We start from the raw sequence: 18,299 nt of genomic DNA, 5'->3' as shown, positions 1-18,299 counted from the left end.
ACTCAATCTTTTTCAACTCGTAACCTCTGAAATACGAAAAATTATGTTTATCAAAATTTTTACACGTTGCTTATTTGTGCGGTCCTCACGAGATTTATGGACAAATGAAAGCACTAAAAACTTTTCTGTCACTTATGCAATTTATAAAATCATATATGTATAAATTTACCCTTACTTATTTTGGTTAGTACATACTAAGTTATACCTCCAAATTATTTAAAAATCGCTCCTATATTGAGTTGTTTAACATAGGTCAAATAGTTTTGTGCAAAATGGTACGCGTTGTACATACTTCTAAATTTACTAGGAACTTCGTTCCGTTTATGTTGTCACATCAAACGCTTAAAGGATTTTCAAAACTTCCTTGGTTGATTTTACTAAAGGTTTTCGTATTAGACTATACCACGTATGGATCACATTTCTTCTCGCCCTCCGTTAGGGATGAAGCTTACTATTAAGATCTTTGTTAAAAACTCTGGAGCCACTTTGGATGGCCATTTTATAAGATTTGTTAGGAAGTCTTTGCGCTCATAAAATGTTCCTTTTTGGATTAGACATGGCAAAAACGCGGGCCGATAAATCAATTTTCCGGGCTACACTCAGTGGTCACCCCATTGTAGGAAAGGCACTAGGCGGGCTTCCACTCTCAATATTGCATGGCTAATCGCAACCCCCTCGTAAACATCATCTCTATGAATCAGTAAGTTGAGGTACAAGGAATCATTTTTGGAGATTCTTTTCACTGGAAATAAACCATTCTTTAGGACCAAGAGTTCACGTATCTTCTCATCCGCGCATCCCCTTAAGTATAAGAATAAAATTCAGAATGAACCGCTCGAAGAGTTCACTCTCGTTCAAAGATCACACATTTCGTGCGATTTTCTTTCAGAAATGTAATGTAAATTACTTTAAGAATCTATGAATCTTGTTATCTTCTTGGAAGGGACTGCTTAAAACATCTACGACACAGATGTGGTTACTCTACATATTCCTTCATTCATTGGTTACAACTATATGTTGTTCTAGATTAATGTTAACCCTAACTTCAACATGTAACTGAAAGGATAAAGTTACATTATGGAACTGTGCTTTCATTCCATCTAAGGATAAGTTCACCTGCAGTATGGTAAACTGGGTGATATCTTCATTGTTCGTTCAGACCATCCTGAAGACACTATAAATAATTATGGCTTGCATTGCATATAAGTCCGATTGGTCACTTTCAGCTAAAATTTCAATTCATTAGTCAAATGAAACATTCTTAAATATCAGGTTCTTTATGCCAATGGCCTCCTTCTGAAATCAAGGGGTTAGTAAAATCCGTGGCTAACACTATATAGACATCAAATCGCATGGTTGTGATCACCATGTTTTCCATTCTATCTGTCAGATTTATATTGCGACATAAGCACCCAATGTTTTAGAGGAGTTTGGTAACATTCATGATACATTTCATGCATCCAACTTACTGAAGATGCCTGTAAGACTAAAAACATCATCTTTCCTTTTGTGGATATATATTCAGATGACATACACATGTTAACCAGAAACGAAATCAATTTGTTGATCTCTTAGGATAAGAGACTTAATTGATGGCATATACCTAATCTTACTTTTATACGCCCAAGTACCTTTCAAGGTAAATAGCTCACTTTTGAGACCACGAGTCTCTCGGAACTTTGATACACTCCTTTTAATTCAAATTTGGTACCATTGTGGGTCACACCTCAAAATTTCGGGACGAAATTTTCTTTAACAGGTGGGTAATGTAACGACCCGGCTTTTTCGATGTGCTTTTGTGCTTTGTGCTTGTACGAAACTGCGTATATGTGCGTACTGAGCTAGTTTATGCTCTGGGATCTTATTTAATGATTAATTACTTTCGTTAATATCTTACAACGTGCTATTAAGTGTGTAATCACTTAACTTGATCCCCGAAAGCTTTTACGACCATTGGTGTCACTTGACGTTTGAAACGAGCTATGTACTTGGTACACGTTTAACTTTGGTCATAATCGGAATATTATGACTATGAAATACTAATTGTTATTTTATAATAACAATTACTTGGGTTTTTGGATGCTTAATTACGATTAGTAATTTACTTGTGCTTACTAGTTAGTCTTGTTGGACTTTCTACCTTGTTGGACTCAAGCCCACCCTACTCTAGCTAATGGACTATTTAATTAGCCCAATTTTAATAAGTTTATGACCCATATAAATGTAAGACAAATGCCCATTAATTAGAGGGAGCATACTAGCATTTTTGTTAACCATAATCATAATTGTTGCATGAGATCCCAACATAAGCACCAACTTTAGACAAACATTAACCAAAAAGCAAAAGTTGTCCCCTCCCTTGTCCCCCAAAAGCTACAGCCATGAGGCCTCCCCCACCCCTATAAATACCAAGCCATTTCATTTCATTTTACACTTGATCTCACTCACAATTTATACACACTTACTCTCTTATTTTCTCTCTAGTCTTTCTCACTCTAAAAAGTGTAAGTATTAAATTTTCTTCTTCTTCTTCTCTTCTTCATATTCACGACATCATCATCATCATTTAATGGATCTAGCTTTTAGCTTTTGATCTTGTTATATCTTGTAGATTCAAACTTGGGTTTGAATCCTTCAAGAACATGAAAGATTCAAGCTTTCTAGCTTTGAATCTTCATTTACTTATTAGATCTAGCTTGTGATTTCTTTATTTTGTTATAAAGATCAAAACTTGTGTTTATGATCTTCATGTATCTTAAAGATCCAAGCTTTATGCTTCAAGATCTTCAAGAACACTAAAGATCCAAGCTTTCTAGCTTAGGGTTTCATTATTAAGTTAAAGATCTTAGCTTTTTAGCTTATGGTCTCATTACTTTCATTATTTTGTTAAAGATCTTAGCTTTCTAGCTTATGGTCTCATTAATCTTGTAAAGATCCAAGCTTTCTAGCTTAGAGTTTTCTTAATACTTGAGATCTAAGTTATTATTGTAGATCTCACTTACTTGGAACCTTTTTGTGTTTGTTGTGATGATAAAGATCAAGTCTTCATCATCATATATGATGGAGATGCATAAACTTGTGTAAAATGGACAAGGTTGAAGCTTTATTGGATCTATGCAATAAAGAGGCAATCTTGATGTTCAAAACTTGTAGAATGATAGATTTTACTCTTAGTTGTGAATTGATGGTTGAACCTTGGTCAAACTGATGCTAAAACATCAAAGAGTTGTACACTTGAAGCTTACAAGCATCAAGGATGAGAACCGTGATGAGCATCAAGCACCAAGAATCTCACCGGAGCACTTGTTTGCTGTTTTTCGGGGTCTGATCAAACTCCTGGACTTCTGGAAAATTGTTTCCAAATAGTTCATTTCGAGTATATGACTTTTTATTTAGGCCTCCGATATACGGTTTAGGATTTATAGCCTTCTGAAAGTCACTACGCCTTTGTAACGTTGTGTTGAAATTTCTGACCTACTCGCACTTAAACTGCCGCCACGGTCAAACGAAGATGAGGTAGGTTCTGAAAATTGGCCAGTGGTTAGAGGACTCACATACGGAGCCATGGCCACTGACTACGCGTCTTTTTGATTTGTATATAGGTCGTAACAGCTGTCCGAAGTCAGCATTTTGTTTCGATCTCTATTCTTGTTAAACTTACCTTAGCTTTGATGAATGATGATGATGTTGATGATGACACTTAAACGTAATTTATTCACTTTTAAACTTTTGAGGACAACATACTGACCTAGTGACCTTTGACTTAGGTTGAAGACCTTTCGGACCGACTTACTACCTGCATACGTTTCATATCGAATTTTACTGCTTATTCACTATGAGTTATAGCATCCATTTACTACTTTTTACTATTTTTGGGACTGAGAATACATGCGCTTTTTACGTTTTACATACTAGACACGAGTACTTAAACTTTACATATGTGTGGGTGATATAACGGCACAAACATTCCCCTTAGCTCGGTAACATTTAATCATTGGTTTCCTAACCGTGAACGCGAATCTTAGATATGGATCTATAGGGTTTGACAACCCACTTGCGCTACTCGCGCTAGCATTCAACGGGTGTTTAATACTTCGAGGACAAACACACTCGCCAAGTGCACTTTTATGGGGTGATATACATACATTAAGTCTAGTTACCGGGTGCCCACGGTTAAGCATATACTTTTCATACTGATTTAAACTGCAGATTGAAGCACTGAAATCTCGTGGTCTACATTACATTACTGATTACAAACAAACTATAGCTCACCAACATTCGTGTTAACTTTTTAAGCGTGTATTTCTCAGGTGCTTAGACGTTGTTTCTTCCGCTGTTAGACTTGCTGTCTTGGTGTTAGACTTGCTGTTACAAACTTGCTGTGTTAGACTTCCGCGGCATTACTTAGAGATGTCTCAATCATGGAACTTTTATTTTGCATTCGTAACTTACGTTATTTTCAAACAATAGCTTTGTAACGACCTTTGGGTCACATACTTATGTTAATGCTTCTATTCGTAGGAAGCACGTTATCTTTTGTAAAACGCTATCTTTTTATGAATGCAAAACTGGTTTTCAAACAGCATATAGTGTTTGACCTTGTAATGATCCTATTGTTGATAAACCGTACACGATGGTTTTGTACAGGGTGTCACACAGACTTGAAGGACGATATTCGGTTTAATAATCCAACCATAGAATGTAGTTTTAAGTACTTATGTCTATTTCGTAAAACATTTATAAAACAACGCATGTATTCTCAGTCTCAAAATATATATTGCAAAAGCATTTAAAAAGGGAGCAAATGAAACTCACGATACGATATTTTGTATTAAAAATATGCATACGACAGAACTAAATAATGCAAGGTTGGCCTCGGATTCACGAACCTATATCAAGTATATATATTAACACATATACTTAACATGTAATAATAATCGAACTAGTTTATATATATTACTTATTTAATTTAGTAATATATTTGTTATTTCAGAGGTTATATATATATATATATATATATATATATATATATATATATATATATATATATATATATATATATATATATATATATATTTATTTTGTAAATTAATATTTATACATATAGTTATACTAATACATATGTATCTATATAATTAGTATTATATTGTTAAATCAAAAATTTGTTATATGTAAATATTTATGTAAATAATGTTATTAGGTTTAATATATAATGTATATGTAATAGTAATATAGTTATAGTATATGTAATAAGTATATTTTTTTATATACAAAATATTTATTTGTTAAAATGATAGTTTTGAAAATGATGATTTACTAATAATAATAATAATAATAATAATAATAATAATAATAATAATAACTTTATTAATAATGATAATACTAATAATAAAATTGATATTGTTAATCATGATAGTTATGTTAATAATAATAATACTAATAATAATAAAAATGATACTAATACTAATGTTAATAAAAATAATAATAATTTGCATTGTTTTTAAAATAATAATAATAATAATAATAATAATAATAATAATAATAATAATAATAATAATAATAATAATAATAATAATAATAATAATAATAATAATAATAATAATAATAATAATAATAATAATAATAATAATAATAATAATCGTAATCATAATAATGGTCATAATACCTATATTAATAATAATAATTTTAATAATATTCCTAATGCTTAGTGATAATACTTAGTGATAACTATAATGATAGTAATAATTTAATTATGTTAATGATGGTAACAATAATAATAGTAATAATAATAATAATAATAATAATAATAATAATAATAATAATAATAATAATAATAATAATAATAATAATAATAATAATAATAATAATAATAATAATAATAATAATAATAAAAATGATAATAATAATAATAATAGTAATAGAAACTACCTTTGAAGAAAAAGCATCAAAAACAAATAAATTGCCTTAGCCCAGGCTCGAACTCAAGACCTCTCGTTAACACAACACGCCTATCCATGGATCTGTCTGTGTCTTTCTGTTTTATTCCATACCTTGATTTTATTTAACCCATATTACTCATCAATAACTGTTTCAGCCCAACCTTAATTTAGTTGGGTCTCGGCCCAACTTCACTTAATCGGCCAAATCAGTTCACGAGCCCAAGTTCAATTTAACAAATTAGTCCAACAGAAGTTTAATTGGCCCGAATTCATTACGTTTAGAACATGAATTATAACCGTCGATATCTAAATGTTTTTACAGTTCATCATCACCTTCACTCAATGTTATATCAAGATACAGAAACGAAATACAAGCATAGTAATCGTTGTAGCAGTTTTAGAAATAAAATAGAAATATATGGTGGTTGTGGTTGGATGGTTCGATCGTGAAACAGAAAACAAAAAGTATAGCAGCAGCGAAGGAGACCGAAGTACTGTAGTATCATCTTCTTCAACGCTACTGTTACTGTAGCAGATACATAGAATCAAGAATAATAGTTGCAGTCGAACAGGAAGGTATAACAGCAGTATTCTATCGTGCAGGTGGTGGTTTGAAGCTGTTTTGGATAGAAAAAGGAATTAAGATCGTAACCATCTTCATTCTTGTATCATCATAATTAACGGCACCATCATCATCTTCATTATTTAACAGTCATCACCGTTGTTGCTGTTCTATCATCACAGGAGCACTATCCATTGTTCGTTTGAACAGAAACAGAATCATAATAGTGGTAGGAGTAGGTAGTTGTTGTAGGTGTTTGTTTGTTGTTTAATCGAGCTTAAAACAACAAGAGATGAACTAGCCTAGATGGCGGTTTTAATGGGGAATTGTTAATTGAATGGGTGGTGTTGGGTGTAGTTTACGACTGAAGTACAAGCATAATCATAGCAGCAGGTTGTGGGTTTGTGATGGTGGGTTCACGGATGTGCAGTAATTCACAAGAGGATTTCCATGTTTGGTTTTTAGGTTGCAAAACAAACGAAAACAGGAGCTGTAGCAGCATGACTAGATGATATGTGTTTGTCTTGATTTAGCAACAACAAGGGGTGTGAGCATGTAGTGGTTATCATGGTGACTGTGGTGGATGATGGCAGGTGTGATATTAGAGAAGAAGAAGCTTGAAGGTGGTCTTGATTATGGTTATGATCTTGGGTTTTCGGTTGGCTTAATGACCGAAGCAAACAAGCATCATATTGATCAAATTAATGGTCTAAGGTGGTGGATAGTGGTTTTAGTCGTTTGATCATTCAACAGGAAGGAACCAAAAGCAGTAGTAGTAATCTATAGTGCTTGTAGGTTATGATTATGATATATGGATTTATGGATATAGTGAGTTGTGAGTGTATATTTGGATAAGAAAGAAAACAACTTGTCCCATCCTTTTATATTTTTGGTTGACAACAACCATGTGGATACATTTTGCTTTTCTTGCAAATAAATGATATTAATAATAGAGAATGTAACAAGTGGTGGTTGATGGGACAAATGGAGCTAGGTTCCGTTCATGTATCACTGCCAACTTTTGACTTGGTTCGTCACTTTTTTTAAAATATTGAAACATTATACGAGCAATAAATCACAAGTTCTAAACACAATTTGTGTAGTGTTTTCTTTTTAATATTTTACTCTTTCATAATACTCTTAAAACGAATATATCAATCAAATGATATGGTGTAAAGTGGTTCAATAGTCTAATTAGTTTGAAATGAAATATAACTAAACAGATTCACAAAAGTCATCGAATTTTCATGACTCAACTATTGACTACCTAATTAATTATGTATTCAGTCCCAGTTAATATATGTACTATATAGTATTTAAAATTTCTAATTAAAATTAGAAAGATAGTTATTTTATTACATAAGATTCACATAACTTATTTACTAACTAATGTTTAATTTCAAATCCTCTTATGTTTATTTTACTTATTTAATAACAATTGAGATAACAAACGAGTAATACTAACGTTTAATAATTATATACGTATTAATAATAAATTTTATTATATCATATAATATTTTACATAATTAGTTTTAACAACTAAATCAAATAATATGTTATTAATGTATTTCAATTTATAATATACATACATGTTTATTACAAATAGTTGTTCGTGAATCGTCAAAAATAGTTGAGGGGTAATTGCATATCTGAAAATAGTTCAAAAATTTTGTGACTCATCGTTACAGACTTTGCTTATCGTGTTAAAAATATTAAATCGTACCGAGAGTTTGATTTAAAATTAGTCAAAAAGTTTCGGGTCATGACAGGTGCGTCAAGCCCGTATGGATCCACACAACATAAGTTCACATTTACACCCTACAAGGGTAACTAATGATAATTGAATTGAGGCTTTTTGTTCTAACTCACTGTGGAATGTTTGTTTTTGTACTTGTGTTCAAAACATAAAAGTATGATACGTATATGTTTCTCATCCCATGATTTAAAGTATAAAAGTTGTTGAAAAGATGGGACTATGATCTCACCTTGAGTGCATGAGTATAAAGGTACTTCACAAAGTAAACGTGTGCATGAACGTTGTTTACTCTTGACCTAAACAAGTAAGTTGTATCAATTACCAGTTACGACACAAGGTCGGGCGAAACGTGTTCAATTAGTCCTATGGCTCGTTACGACTCGATTATATAGTATTTGAATCAAGTTGTCAAGTTTCATGCAAGAATCAAGTATAAGAGCAAAGTTATAACGATTAAATAAAGTATTGGTTAAGTTTGAATAAAAGTCAACTTTGGTCAAGTCAAAGTCAACAAAAAAGTCAACACAATCGGGTCGGGTCTCGGACAATTTTTCTGAGTTATATATACATATATGAGCATGTTAGGACGAGTTACATGTTAATCGGAGGTGTGTAGCATAGTTAGAATTAAACGTGAAAACGCAAAGTTGAACAGCCCCCAATCCAGGCAAATGTCGCGCCGCGCCGCGCCAAAGGTGGGTCGCGCGGCGGCAATACACGTGGGCTGATCCCTGGGCTGTTTCAAGTGTTTAAGTCTCGAACCAAACTTCATTTTAATACAACTAATGAACCGTAAACACTTAAAACGCATGCCATACATCGTTGAAAAGGTATTTTAACGAGGAATGCAACTAAACACGTATCATCAAACAATTACATCATTTAAAATGACCAAATCCTCATTGAATGATCGTTAAAAGTTTATCATTAAAGTTTCAAGTTCGTAAAACGCATTTCATGATTCAGGAACTTACTACACACATATAATATGCCGTTTCGTAGGTAATTACGCATACAATACAACTAAACACTTACCAAAAACGTCTCATAGCATTCAAGGCATCAAAAGTTCATTTTAAATGCTATCAAATCCTAACCAAGAATCATGAATTCAACATTTATGTTAATGAAGTTTTTCCAAGTCAACCTACATACCAAAACGAAGCTAATGATGCTAGTAACACATTTAACACAATATCATTAACATCTAACAACATTAAATCGCCCAAAACTCAAGATTAAATACACCCATTTTCAAGTTCATGCTAGTTTATGTAAAATAACAAGATCGAGCAAATAAATCACATATTCATGTTAGACTCGAGCCATAGACACTAACTAACAAACTTTTAAGTTTAAAGGTCTGATTTATGAAAATTAGAGATTTTGAAAAGCTTACCCCAAGCTATGAAATTGGTACCAAAACGTAGAGGATGAAGAGAGGATTTCTTAAAGTACAATTTGTTTTAATGTTAGCCTCCTAGATCGGATTTAGATGATGATTTAGTGAATTGGGAGTTTGAGAGCAAAAAGTGAAAGTAGTAGAAAGAAGAATAAAATGGGAGGTGATAAATGAGTGGTGGTGGTGGGGTTTGACTAGTTGACCTAGTCAACTAGTTTGGGCCCTTGGCAACTTTGGTCCCTCGAGTTTGAAAGCGGGTGTGTGAATTAACCAAACGAATTATTTTAGATATGCAATCTAGCGGAAGACGTTATAATTAAATAACGGGAATATTGAAAACGCTAATTAACAGAAGATACGAATTTAGATAATGAAAGATATTATTTAAAAAAAATACGGCGTTAAAATAAATTAACGGAAAAAGGCGGGTTATTACATTAGCCACACCTTAAAAGAAATTTCGTCTCGAAATTTAGTTGGAAGTAGTAGTCGTTGTTTCTTCCTAGAGACCTTGCATTGCCAATTCTACGAATAAGTGAAAGTACTTCTTTCCATTTGATCTTGTCTTTCTCACGTAAACTCGGGTCCTCTTTTGGCGTTCCAACGAACTTCAACAATCAGAATTTTACTTTGTTTTAAGGTTTGGTTTTACGATCCATAATTTCAACCGATTCTCCTATGAAGTGGAGTTTGTCATCGATAGTAAGCTCATCGAAAGGAATAACAAGTTCTAGTTCGCCAAGACACTTCTTTAAGTTTAATACATGAAATGTAGGATGAACGGAATTCGATTGGGTTGGGAGTTTGAAACGGTAAGCAACGGGTCCAATAAGCTCCAAGATTTCAAAAGGATCAAAATATCGCGAATTAAGCCTCCTACGTTTCCCGAAACAGATTACACCTTTTCAAGGTGCGAGTATTAATATTACGCGGTCACCCACTTGGAATTCGAGAGGTTTACATCTAACATCGGCATAGTTCATTCGATGACTACGGGTTGTTTTGGGTCCTTCTTGAATATGAATAAATTTTCTCGATCGTTCATGAATAATCTCGGGCCCGGTGAATTGATTATCATTTACTTGGTTTGACAAACAGAGAACGACGTTTTCGGTCATATAAAATTTTGGAGGGTGCGACATTAATACTCGAATGATAACTATCATTGTATGAGAAATCGGCTAAAGCAACAATACAAGTTCGTAATACGTCTTTCAAGGTTTGAATCGTACGTTTGCTTGGTCCGTCGGTTTGTGGATAGTACGCGGTACTCATGTCTAAACGTGTTCCCAAGGATTCTTGTAAATCTAGAAGTGAAACGAGCATCTCGATCCGAAATAAATGACATTGGCACACCGTGTCGAGATAGAATTCCTATAATGTATAGTTGTACAAGTTTTTCCATCTTGTCGCTTTCTGAAAAATGTCTGTTAGAACAAGTTTCTTATCGGTTTCTGAAAACGTTTGTTAGGACTATTCACCCTCGTGGCGAATACTAGTATAACGTGAAGAGTCTCTCTCTCCATTGAGAATTTAGATAAAGGATTTCCTTACGCGGAAGTACGGGCATAATGCGAAAGAAGTTTCCGCCTCGATGTGAGAATATCAAGCGTTTTGTAGTTCGTCGATAAAACTGTGTGAAAACGAGATAGTATACACGTATAACATATGTTTTGAAATTGAAAGAATTTGGTCATTTATTCAGAAGCATCAATATAATTTGGCGATAATCAAAGGTGTGTCCTTGGTATGGTTGTTATCAATATTCTCGGAGTTTTCGGATGGCAACAAGGAAAAATAAAGTCATGTACATGGCACATGGTGGTGATTAGGTTGATCGAGTCCAATCACCATCACTAGTCATTAGAACTTTGGTATGACTTACCATAATATAACCACATTGATCGAGTCTCGTTATATTATGCTAATTCATACCTCCATTCCCACATCACTCCATAAAATCAAGTTCGTGTAATCGTGAAGATTTAAAATGAACAAATTGTAACGACATCTCTAACGTGACTCGTATTTAATCTAAAGAATTAGTGCAACTCTGAAGATACATTTCCCGAGGGAAGTGTATAACTGGTTGTTCACGTCAATGCCGTTCAAGTCAACAATAATGTCCTTAGGTATGAAAAGAGTAACGAATTTGGATAACGAGTAGCATGCAACTGTAGTGATAAGCAGTGATGACGATACTCATCTGGAGTAGTGGTGGTAGTAACAAGAAGTGGTAGATAGTGAAGAACACCGGTGTAACATCGGTAGTGGTTAGTGATTGCCATAGTGGTGGAACCTTTATAGCACTCGTGGATAGTAAGCTGGGACGGTGGTGAATAACAACCTGGGAGAAAAAGTTCCCGAACTAGTATAACTAATGAAGTCGTCGTCCTCCTTACGCGTATGAATCTCAAATCTTTACGTGTCTTACCAGAAAGTGGCAGAGTACGAGTTCGTATGAAGAAAATTTGGTACCATTAAGAAGTTCACCTAAGAAAAATTCAAGTATAAATGCTCAAGTAGTCAAGTAAGTGCTATCTATAGCAAATGCAAGTCAGAATGCAATGATTAACTATCCAGTTGTAGTCTAGATTCACTAATGCGTCCTAACGACTCTGTCAGACACACTAATGCACATCCTAGATCCCTACAACCAACGCTCTGATACCAACTGTGACGACCCGACAAAATTGCCATTGACGGCGCCATCAACTTAGGTCCCGTTACGTGGTCATAGTCCCTAAATGAGATGCGTTTGACCAAAATTATGTCGCACTCATTTGAAACGTGCATGACTTGCAAAGTTTTAAGTTACCAAACGTATCGACAACAAGTATAAGTTTACAAAAGTTATAAAGTATAATTGAAATAACTTGCAACATAATATAAGTTGAAAATCCCAAATGCTATCAATAGCGTATGCATGTAAACATTAAGTTTGAATCCAAAGGTGCTATCACTAGCATATGCATGTATGCTTGAACATAAGCAAGTAATTCAAGTGTGCGGAAGCATGTATCAAGTAGTCAAGTATGAACCTGAGAAACATATAGAAAACTGTCAACGAAAAACTTTGGTGAAATCATAGGTGTATTTGTAAACGTTGTTTTTGAACCACATATTTTGTATGAGTTGATTATCCAAATCATTTGCATTCCAAAGTTGTTGTACGTTCGCGAGCACCCAATTATCAAGACTTAAATGTTTTACGAACCCCGTTATCATATGTTAGAACCTACACTATACCCGAAAATATATTTCATCCGCTAACGGTAGCGAACCGTCCGAATGAGGGCGCGTCAAGCCCGTATGGATCCACACAACTTAAGTTCACGTTTACACCCTACAAGTGTAACTAATGATAATTGAATTGAGGCTTTTTGTTCTAACTCGCTGTGGAATCTTTATTTTCATACTTGTGTTCAAAACATAAAAGTATGATACGTATATGTTTCTCATCCCATGATTTAAAGTATAAAAGTTATTGAAAAGATGGCACTATGATCTCACCTTGAGTACACGAGTATAAAGGTACTTCACAAAATAAACGTGTGCATGAAAGTTGCTTAGTATTGACCTAAACAAGTAAGTTGTATCAATTACCGGTTACGACACAAGGTCGGGCAAAATTTGTTCAATTAGTCCTATGGCTCGTTACGACTCGATTATATAGCATGTGAATCAAGTTGTCAAGTTTCATGAAAGAATCAAGTATAAGAGCAAAGTTATAACGATTAAATAAAGTATTGGTTAAGTTTGAATAAAAGTCAACTTTGGTCAAGTTAAAGTCAACAAAAAAGTCAACACGTTCGGGTCGGGTCTCGGACAATTTTTCTGAGTTATATATTGTAGTGACCCGAACTTTTCCATCTTTATATATATTAATTGAGATTGATATTTACATGACTAAATGTTTTCAATGTGTTAAGCAATCAAACTTGTTAAGACTTGATTAAATGAAATAAGTTTTATATAGACAATTGATCACCCAAGTTGACCGGCAATTCACGAACGTTACAAATTTGTAAAAACTACATGTTGTGGTATATATAGACATATATATATGTTTGACATGAGATTATGATGAGTAAGTATCTCACTAAGTATATTAACAATGTGTGATATACATAAGAAATGAGATTACTAAGTTAAGAAACTCGAAATGATATATATAACGATTATCGTTATGATAACGTCTACTAAATACATATGTATCATATTAAGATATTGATACACAATATTTAACATGATAAAATGATATTTAAATATATCATTAAGTGTGTTAATAATGAACTACATATGTAAAAACAAGACTACTAACTCAAGAATTACGAAACGAGACTTGTATGTAACGATTATCGTTGTAACGATTATCGTTGTAACGATATTTTAATGTATATATCATATTAAGAGATATTCATACATCATAATATCATGATAATATAATAATTTAACATCTCATTTGATATAATAAACATCGGGTTAACAACATTAATTGAGATCGTTAACTTAAAGGCTTCAAAACAACATTTACATGTAACAACTAACGATGACTTAACGACTCAGTTAAAATGTATATACATGTAGTGTTTTAATATGTATTCATACACTTTTTAAATACTTCAAGAAACTTATCAAAATACTTCTACTTAACAAAAATGCTTACAATTACATCCTCGTTCAGTTTCATCAACAATTCTACTCGTATGCACCCGTATTCGTACTCGTACAATACACCGCTTTTAGATGTATGTACTATTGGTATATACACTCCAATGATCAGATATTAGCAGCCCATGTAAGTCAACTAACACATGTGGGAACCATCATTTGGCAACTAGCATGAAATATCTCATAAAATTACAAAAATATTAGTAATCATTCATGACTTATGTACATGAAAATAAAATTACATATCCTTTATATCTAATCCATATACCAATGACCAAAAACACCTACAAACACTTTTATTCTTCAATTTTCTTCATCTAATTGATCTCTCTCAAGTTCCATCTTCAAGTTCTAAGTGTTCTTCATAAATTCCATAAGTATAGTTTCATAAAAATCAAGAATACTTCCAAGTTTGCAAGTCTACTTCCAAGCTTTCTAATCCATTCCAAGTAATCATCTAAGATCAAGGAACCTTTGTTATTTATAGTAGGTTATCTTTCTAATTTAAGATAATATTCATATTCAAACTTTGATTCAATTTCTACAACTATAATAATCTAATTTCGAGTGAAAATCTTACTTGAACTGTTTTCGTGTCATGATTCTGCTTCAAGAACTTTCAAGCCATCCAAGGATACTTTGAAGCTAGATCCATTTTTCTCATTTCCAGTAGTTTTATCCAGAAAACTTGAGATAGTAATGATGTTCATAACATCATTCGATTCATATATATAAAGCTATATTATTCGAAGGTTTAAACTTGTAATCACTAGAACATAGTTTAGTTAATTCTAAACTTGTTCGCAAAGAAAAGTTAATCCTTCTAACTTGACCTTTAAAATCAACTAAACACATGTTCTATATCTATATGATATTCTAACTTAATGATTTAAAACCTGGAAACACGATGAATACCATAAAATCGGATATACGCCGTCGTAGTGAAACCGGGGGCTGTTTTGGTTTGGATAATTAAAAACTATGATAAACTTTGATTTAAAAGTTGTTCTTCTGAGAAAATGATTTTTCGTATGAACATGAAACTATATCCAAAAATATTGGTTAAACTCAAAGTGAAAGTATGTTTTTCAAAATGGTCATCAAGATGTCGTTCTTTCGACGGAAATGACTACCTCTTTAGTAATTGACATGTAACTTAAATTTTCGACAATAAACCTATACTTTTCCTATTTGGATTCTTAAATTAGTGTTCAATATGAAACCATATCAATTTGATTCACTCAAAACGGATTTAAAATGAAGAAGTTATGGGTAAAACAAGATTGGATATTTTTGATCTTTTTAGCTACGGGAAATGTTTAACAAATCTATACAAATCATATCCTAGCTAACTTATATTGTATTATACATGTATTCTAATATATTATGTAATATTAGGATACCATAGACACGTATGCAAATGTTTTGACATATAATATCGATCCATGTATATATATTATTTGGAATAACCATAGACACTCTATATGCAGTAATGTTGGAGTTAGCTATACAGGGTTGAGGTTGATTCCAAAAATATATATACTTTGAGTTGTGATCTAGCCTGAGACGCGTATACACTGGGTCGTGGATTGATTCAAGATAATATATATCAATTTATTTTCCGTACATCTAACTGTGGATAACTAGTTGTAGGTTACTAACGAGGACAGCTGACTTAATACACTCAAATCTTTAAAACATAATTAAAAATGGTTGTAATTATATTTTGATCATACTTTGATATATATGTACATATTTGTATAGGTTCGTGAATCGATCCGTGGCCAAGTCTTATTTTCGAGGAATGAAATATCTGTGAAAGTGAGTTATAGACCCACTTTTAAAATCTAATATTTTTGGGATGAGAATACATGCAGGTTTTATAAATGATTTATAAAATAGACACAAGTATGTGAAACTACATTCTATGGTTGAATTATCGAAATCGAATATGCCCCTTTTTATTAAGTCTGGTATTCTAAGAATTAGGGAACAGACACCCTAATTGATGCGAATCCTAAAGATAGATCTATTGGGCCTAAAAAACCCCATCCAAAGTACCGGATGCTTTAGTACTTCGAAATTTATATCATATTCGAAGGGTGTCCCAAAATGATGGGGATATTCTTATATATGCATCTTGTTAATGTCGGTTACCAGGTGTTCACCATATGAATGATTTTTATCTCTATGTATGGGATGTGTATTGAAATATGAAATCTTGTGGTCTATTGTTACGATTTGATATATATAGGTTAAACCTATAACTCACCAACATTTTTGTTGACGTTTAAAGCATGTTTATTCTCAGGTGAATACTAAGAGCTTTCTCTGTTGCATACTAAAATAAGGACAAGATTTGGAGTCCATGATTGTATGATATTGTGTAAAAACTGCATTCAAGAAACATATGTCGATGTAATATATTTCTATTGTAAACATTATGTAATGGTCGTGTGTAAACAGTATATTTTAGATTATCATTATTTGATAATCTACGTAATGTTTTTAAAACCTTTATTGATAAAATAAAGGTTATGGTTGTTTTAAAAATGAATGTAGTCTTTGAAAAATGTCTCATATAGAGGTCAAAACCTCGCAACGAAATCAATTAATATGGAACGTTTATAATCAATATGAACGGGACATTTCATATATTCATATATGAGCATGTTAGGACAAGTTACATGTTAATCGGAGGTGCGTAGCATAGTTAGAATTAAACGTGAAAATGCAAAGTTGAACAACCCCCAATCCAGGCAAATGCCGCGCCGCGTCAAAGGTGGGCCGCGCTGCGGCAATACACGTGGGCTTATCCTTGGGCTGTTTCAAGTGTTCAAGTCTAGAACCAAACTTCATTTTAACACAACTAATGAACCGTAAACACTTAAAATGCATGCCATACATTGTTGGAAAGGTATTTTAATGAGGAATACAACTAAACAAATATCATCAAACAATTACGTCATTTAAAATGACCAAATCCTCGTCGAATGATCGTTAAAAGTTCATCATTAAAGTTTCAAGTTCGTAAAAAGCATTTCATGATTCAGGAACTAACTACACACATATAATATTCCGTTTCGTAGGTAATTACGTATACAATACAACTAAACACTTACCAATAGCGTCTCATAGCATTCAAGGCATCAAAAGTTCATTTTAAATGCTATCAAACCCTAACCAAGAATCATGAATTCAACATTTATGTTAATGAAGTTTTTCCAAGTCAACCTACATACCAAAACGAAGCTAATGATATTAGTAACACATTTAACACAATATCATTAACATCTAACAACATTAAATCGCCCAAAACTCAAGATTAAACACATCCATTTTCAAGTTCATGCTAGTTTATGCAAAATAACAAGATCGAGCAAATAAATAACATATTCATGTTAGACTCGAGCCATTGACACTAACTAACACACTTTTAAGTTTAAAGGTCTAATTTATGAAAATTAGAGATTTTGAAAAGCTTACCCCAAGCTATGAAATTGGTACCAAAACGTAGAGGATGAAGAGAGAATTCCAAAAGTATCATTTGTTTTTATGTTAGCCTCCTAGATCGGATTTAGATGATGATTTAGTGAATTGAGAGTTTGAGAGGAAAAAGTGGAAGTAGTAGAAAGAAGAAGAAAATGGGAGGTGATGAATGAGTGGTGGTGATGGGCTTTGACTAGTTGACCTAGTCAACTAGTTTGGCCCATTGGTAACTTTGGTCCCTCGAGTTTGGAAGCGGGTGCGTGAATTAACCAAACGAATTATTTTAGATACGCAATCTAGCGGAAGATGTTATAATTAAATAACGAAAATATTGAAAACGCTAATTAACGGAAGATACGAATTTTGATAACGAAAGATATTATTTAAAAAACAGACGGCGTTAAAATAAATTAACGGACAAAGGCGGTTATTACATATATCTTATACATTAGTCAAAGATAGTTATTCTTCTGAAAA

Source organism: Rutidosis leptorrhynchoides, chromosome 6 (genome assembly GCF_046630445.1).
Source record: "Rutidosis leptorrhynchoides isolate AG116_Rl617_1_P2 chromosome 6, CSIRO_AGI_Rlap_v1, whole genome shotgun sequence".
In the NCBI taxonomy this organism is placed as follows: Eukaryota; Viridiplantae; Streptophyta; class Magnoliopsida; order Asterales; family Asteraceae; genus Rutidosis; species Rutidosis leptorrhynchoides.
Note: the sequence above shows the minus strand (reverse complement) of the source record.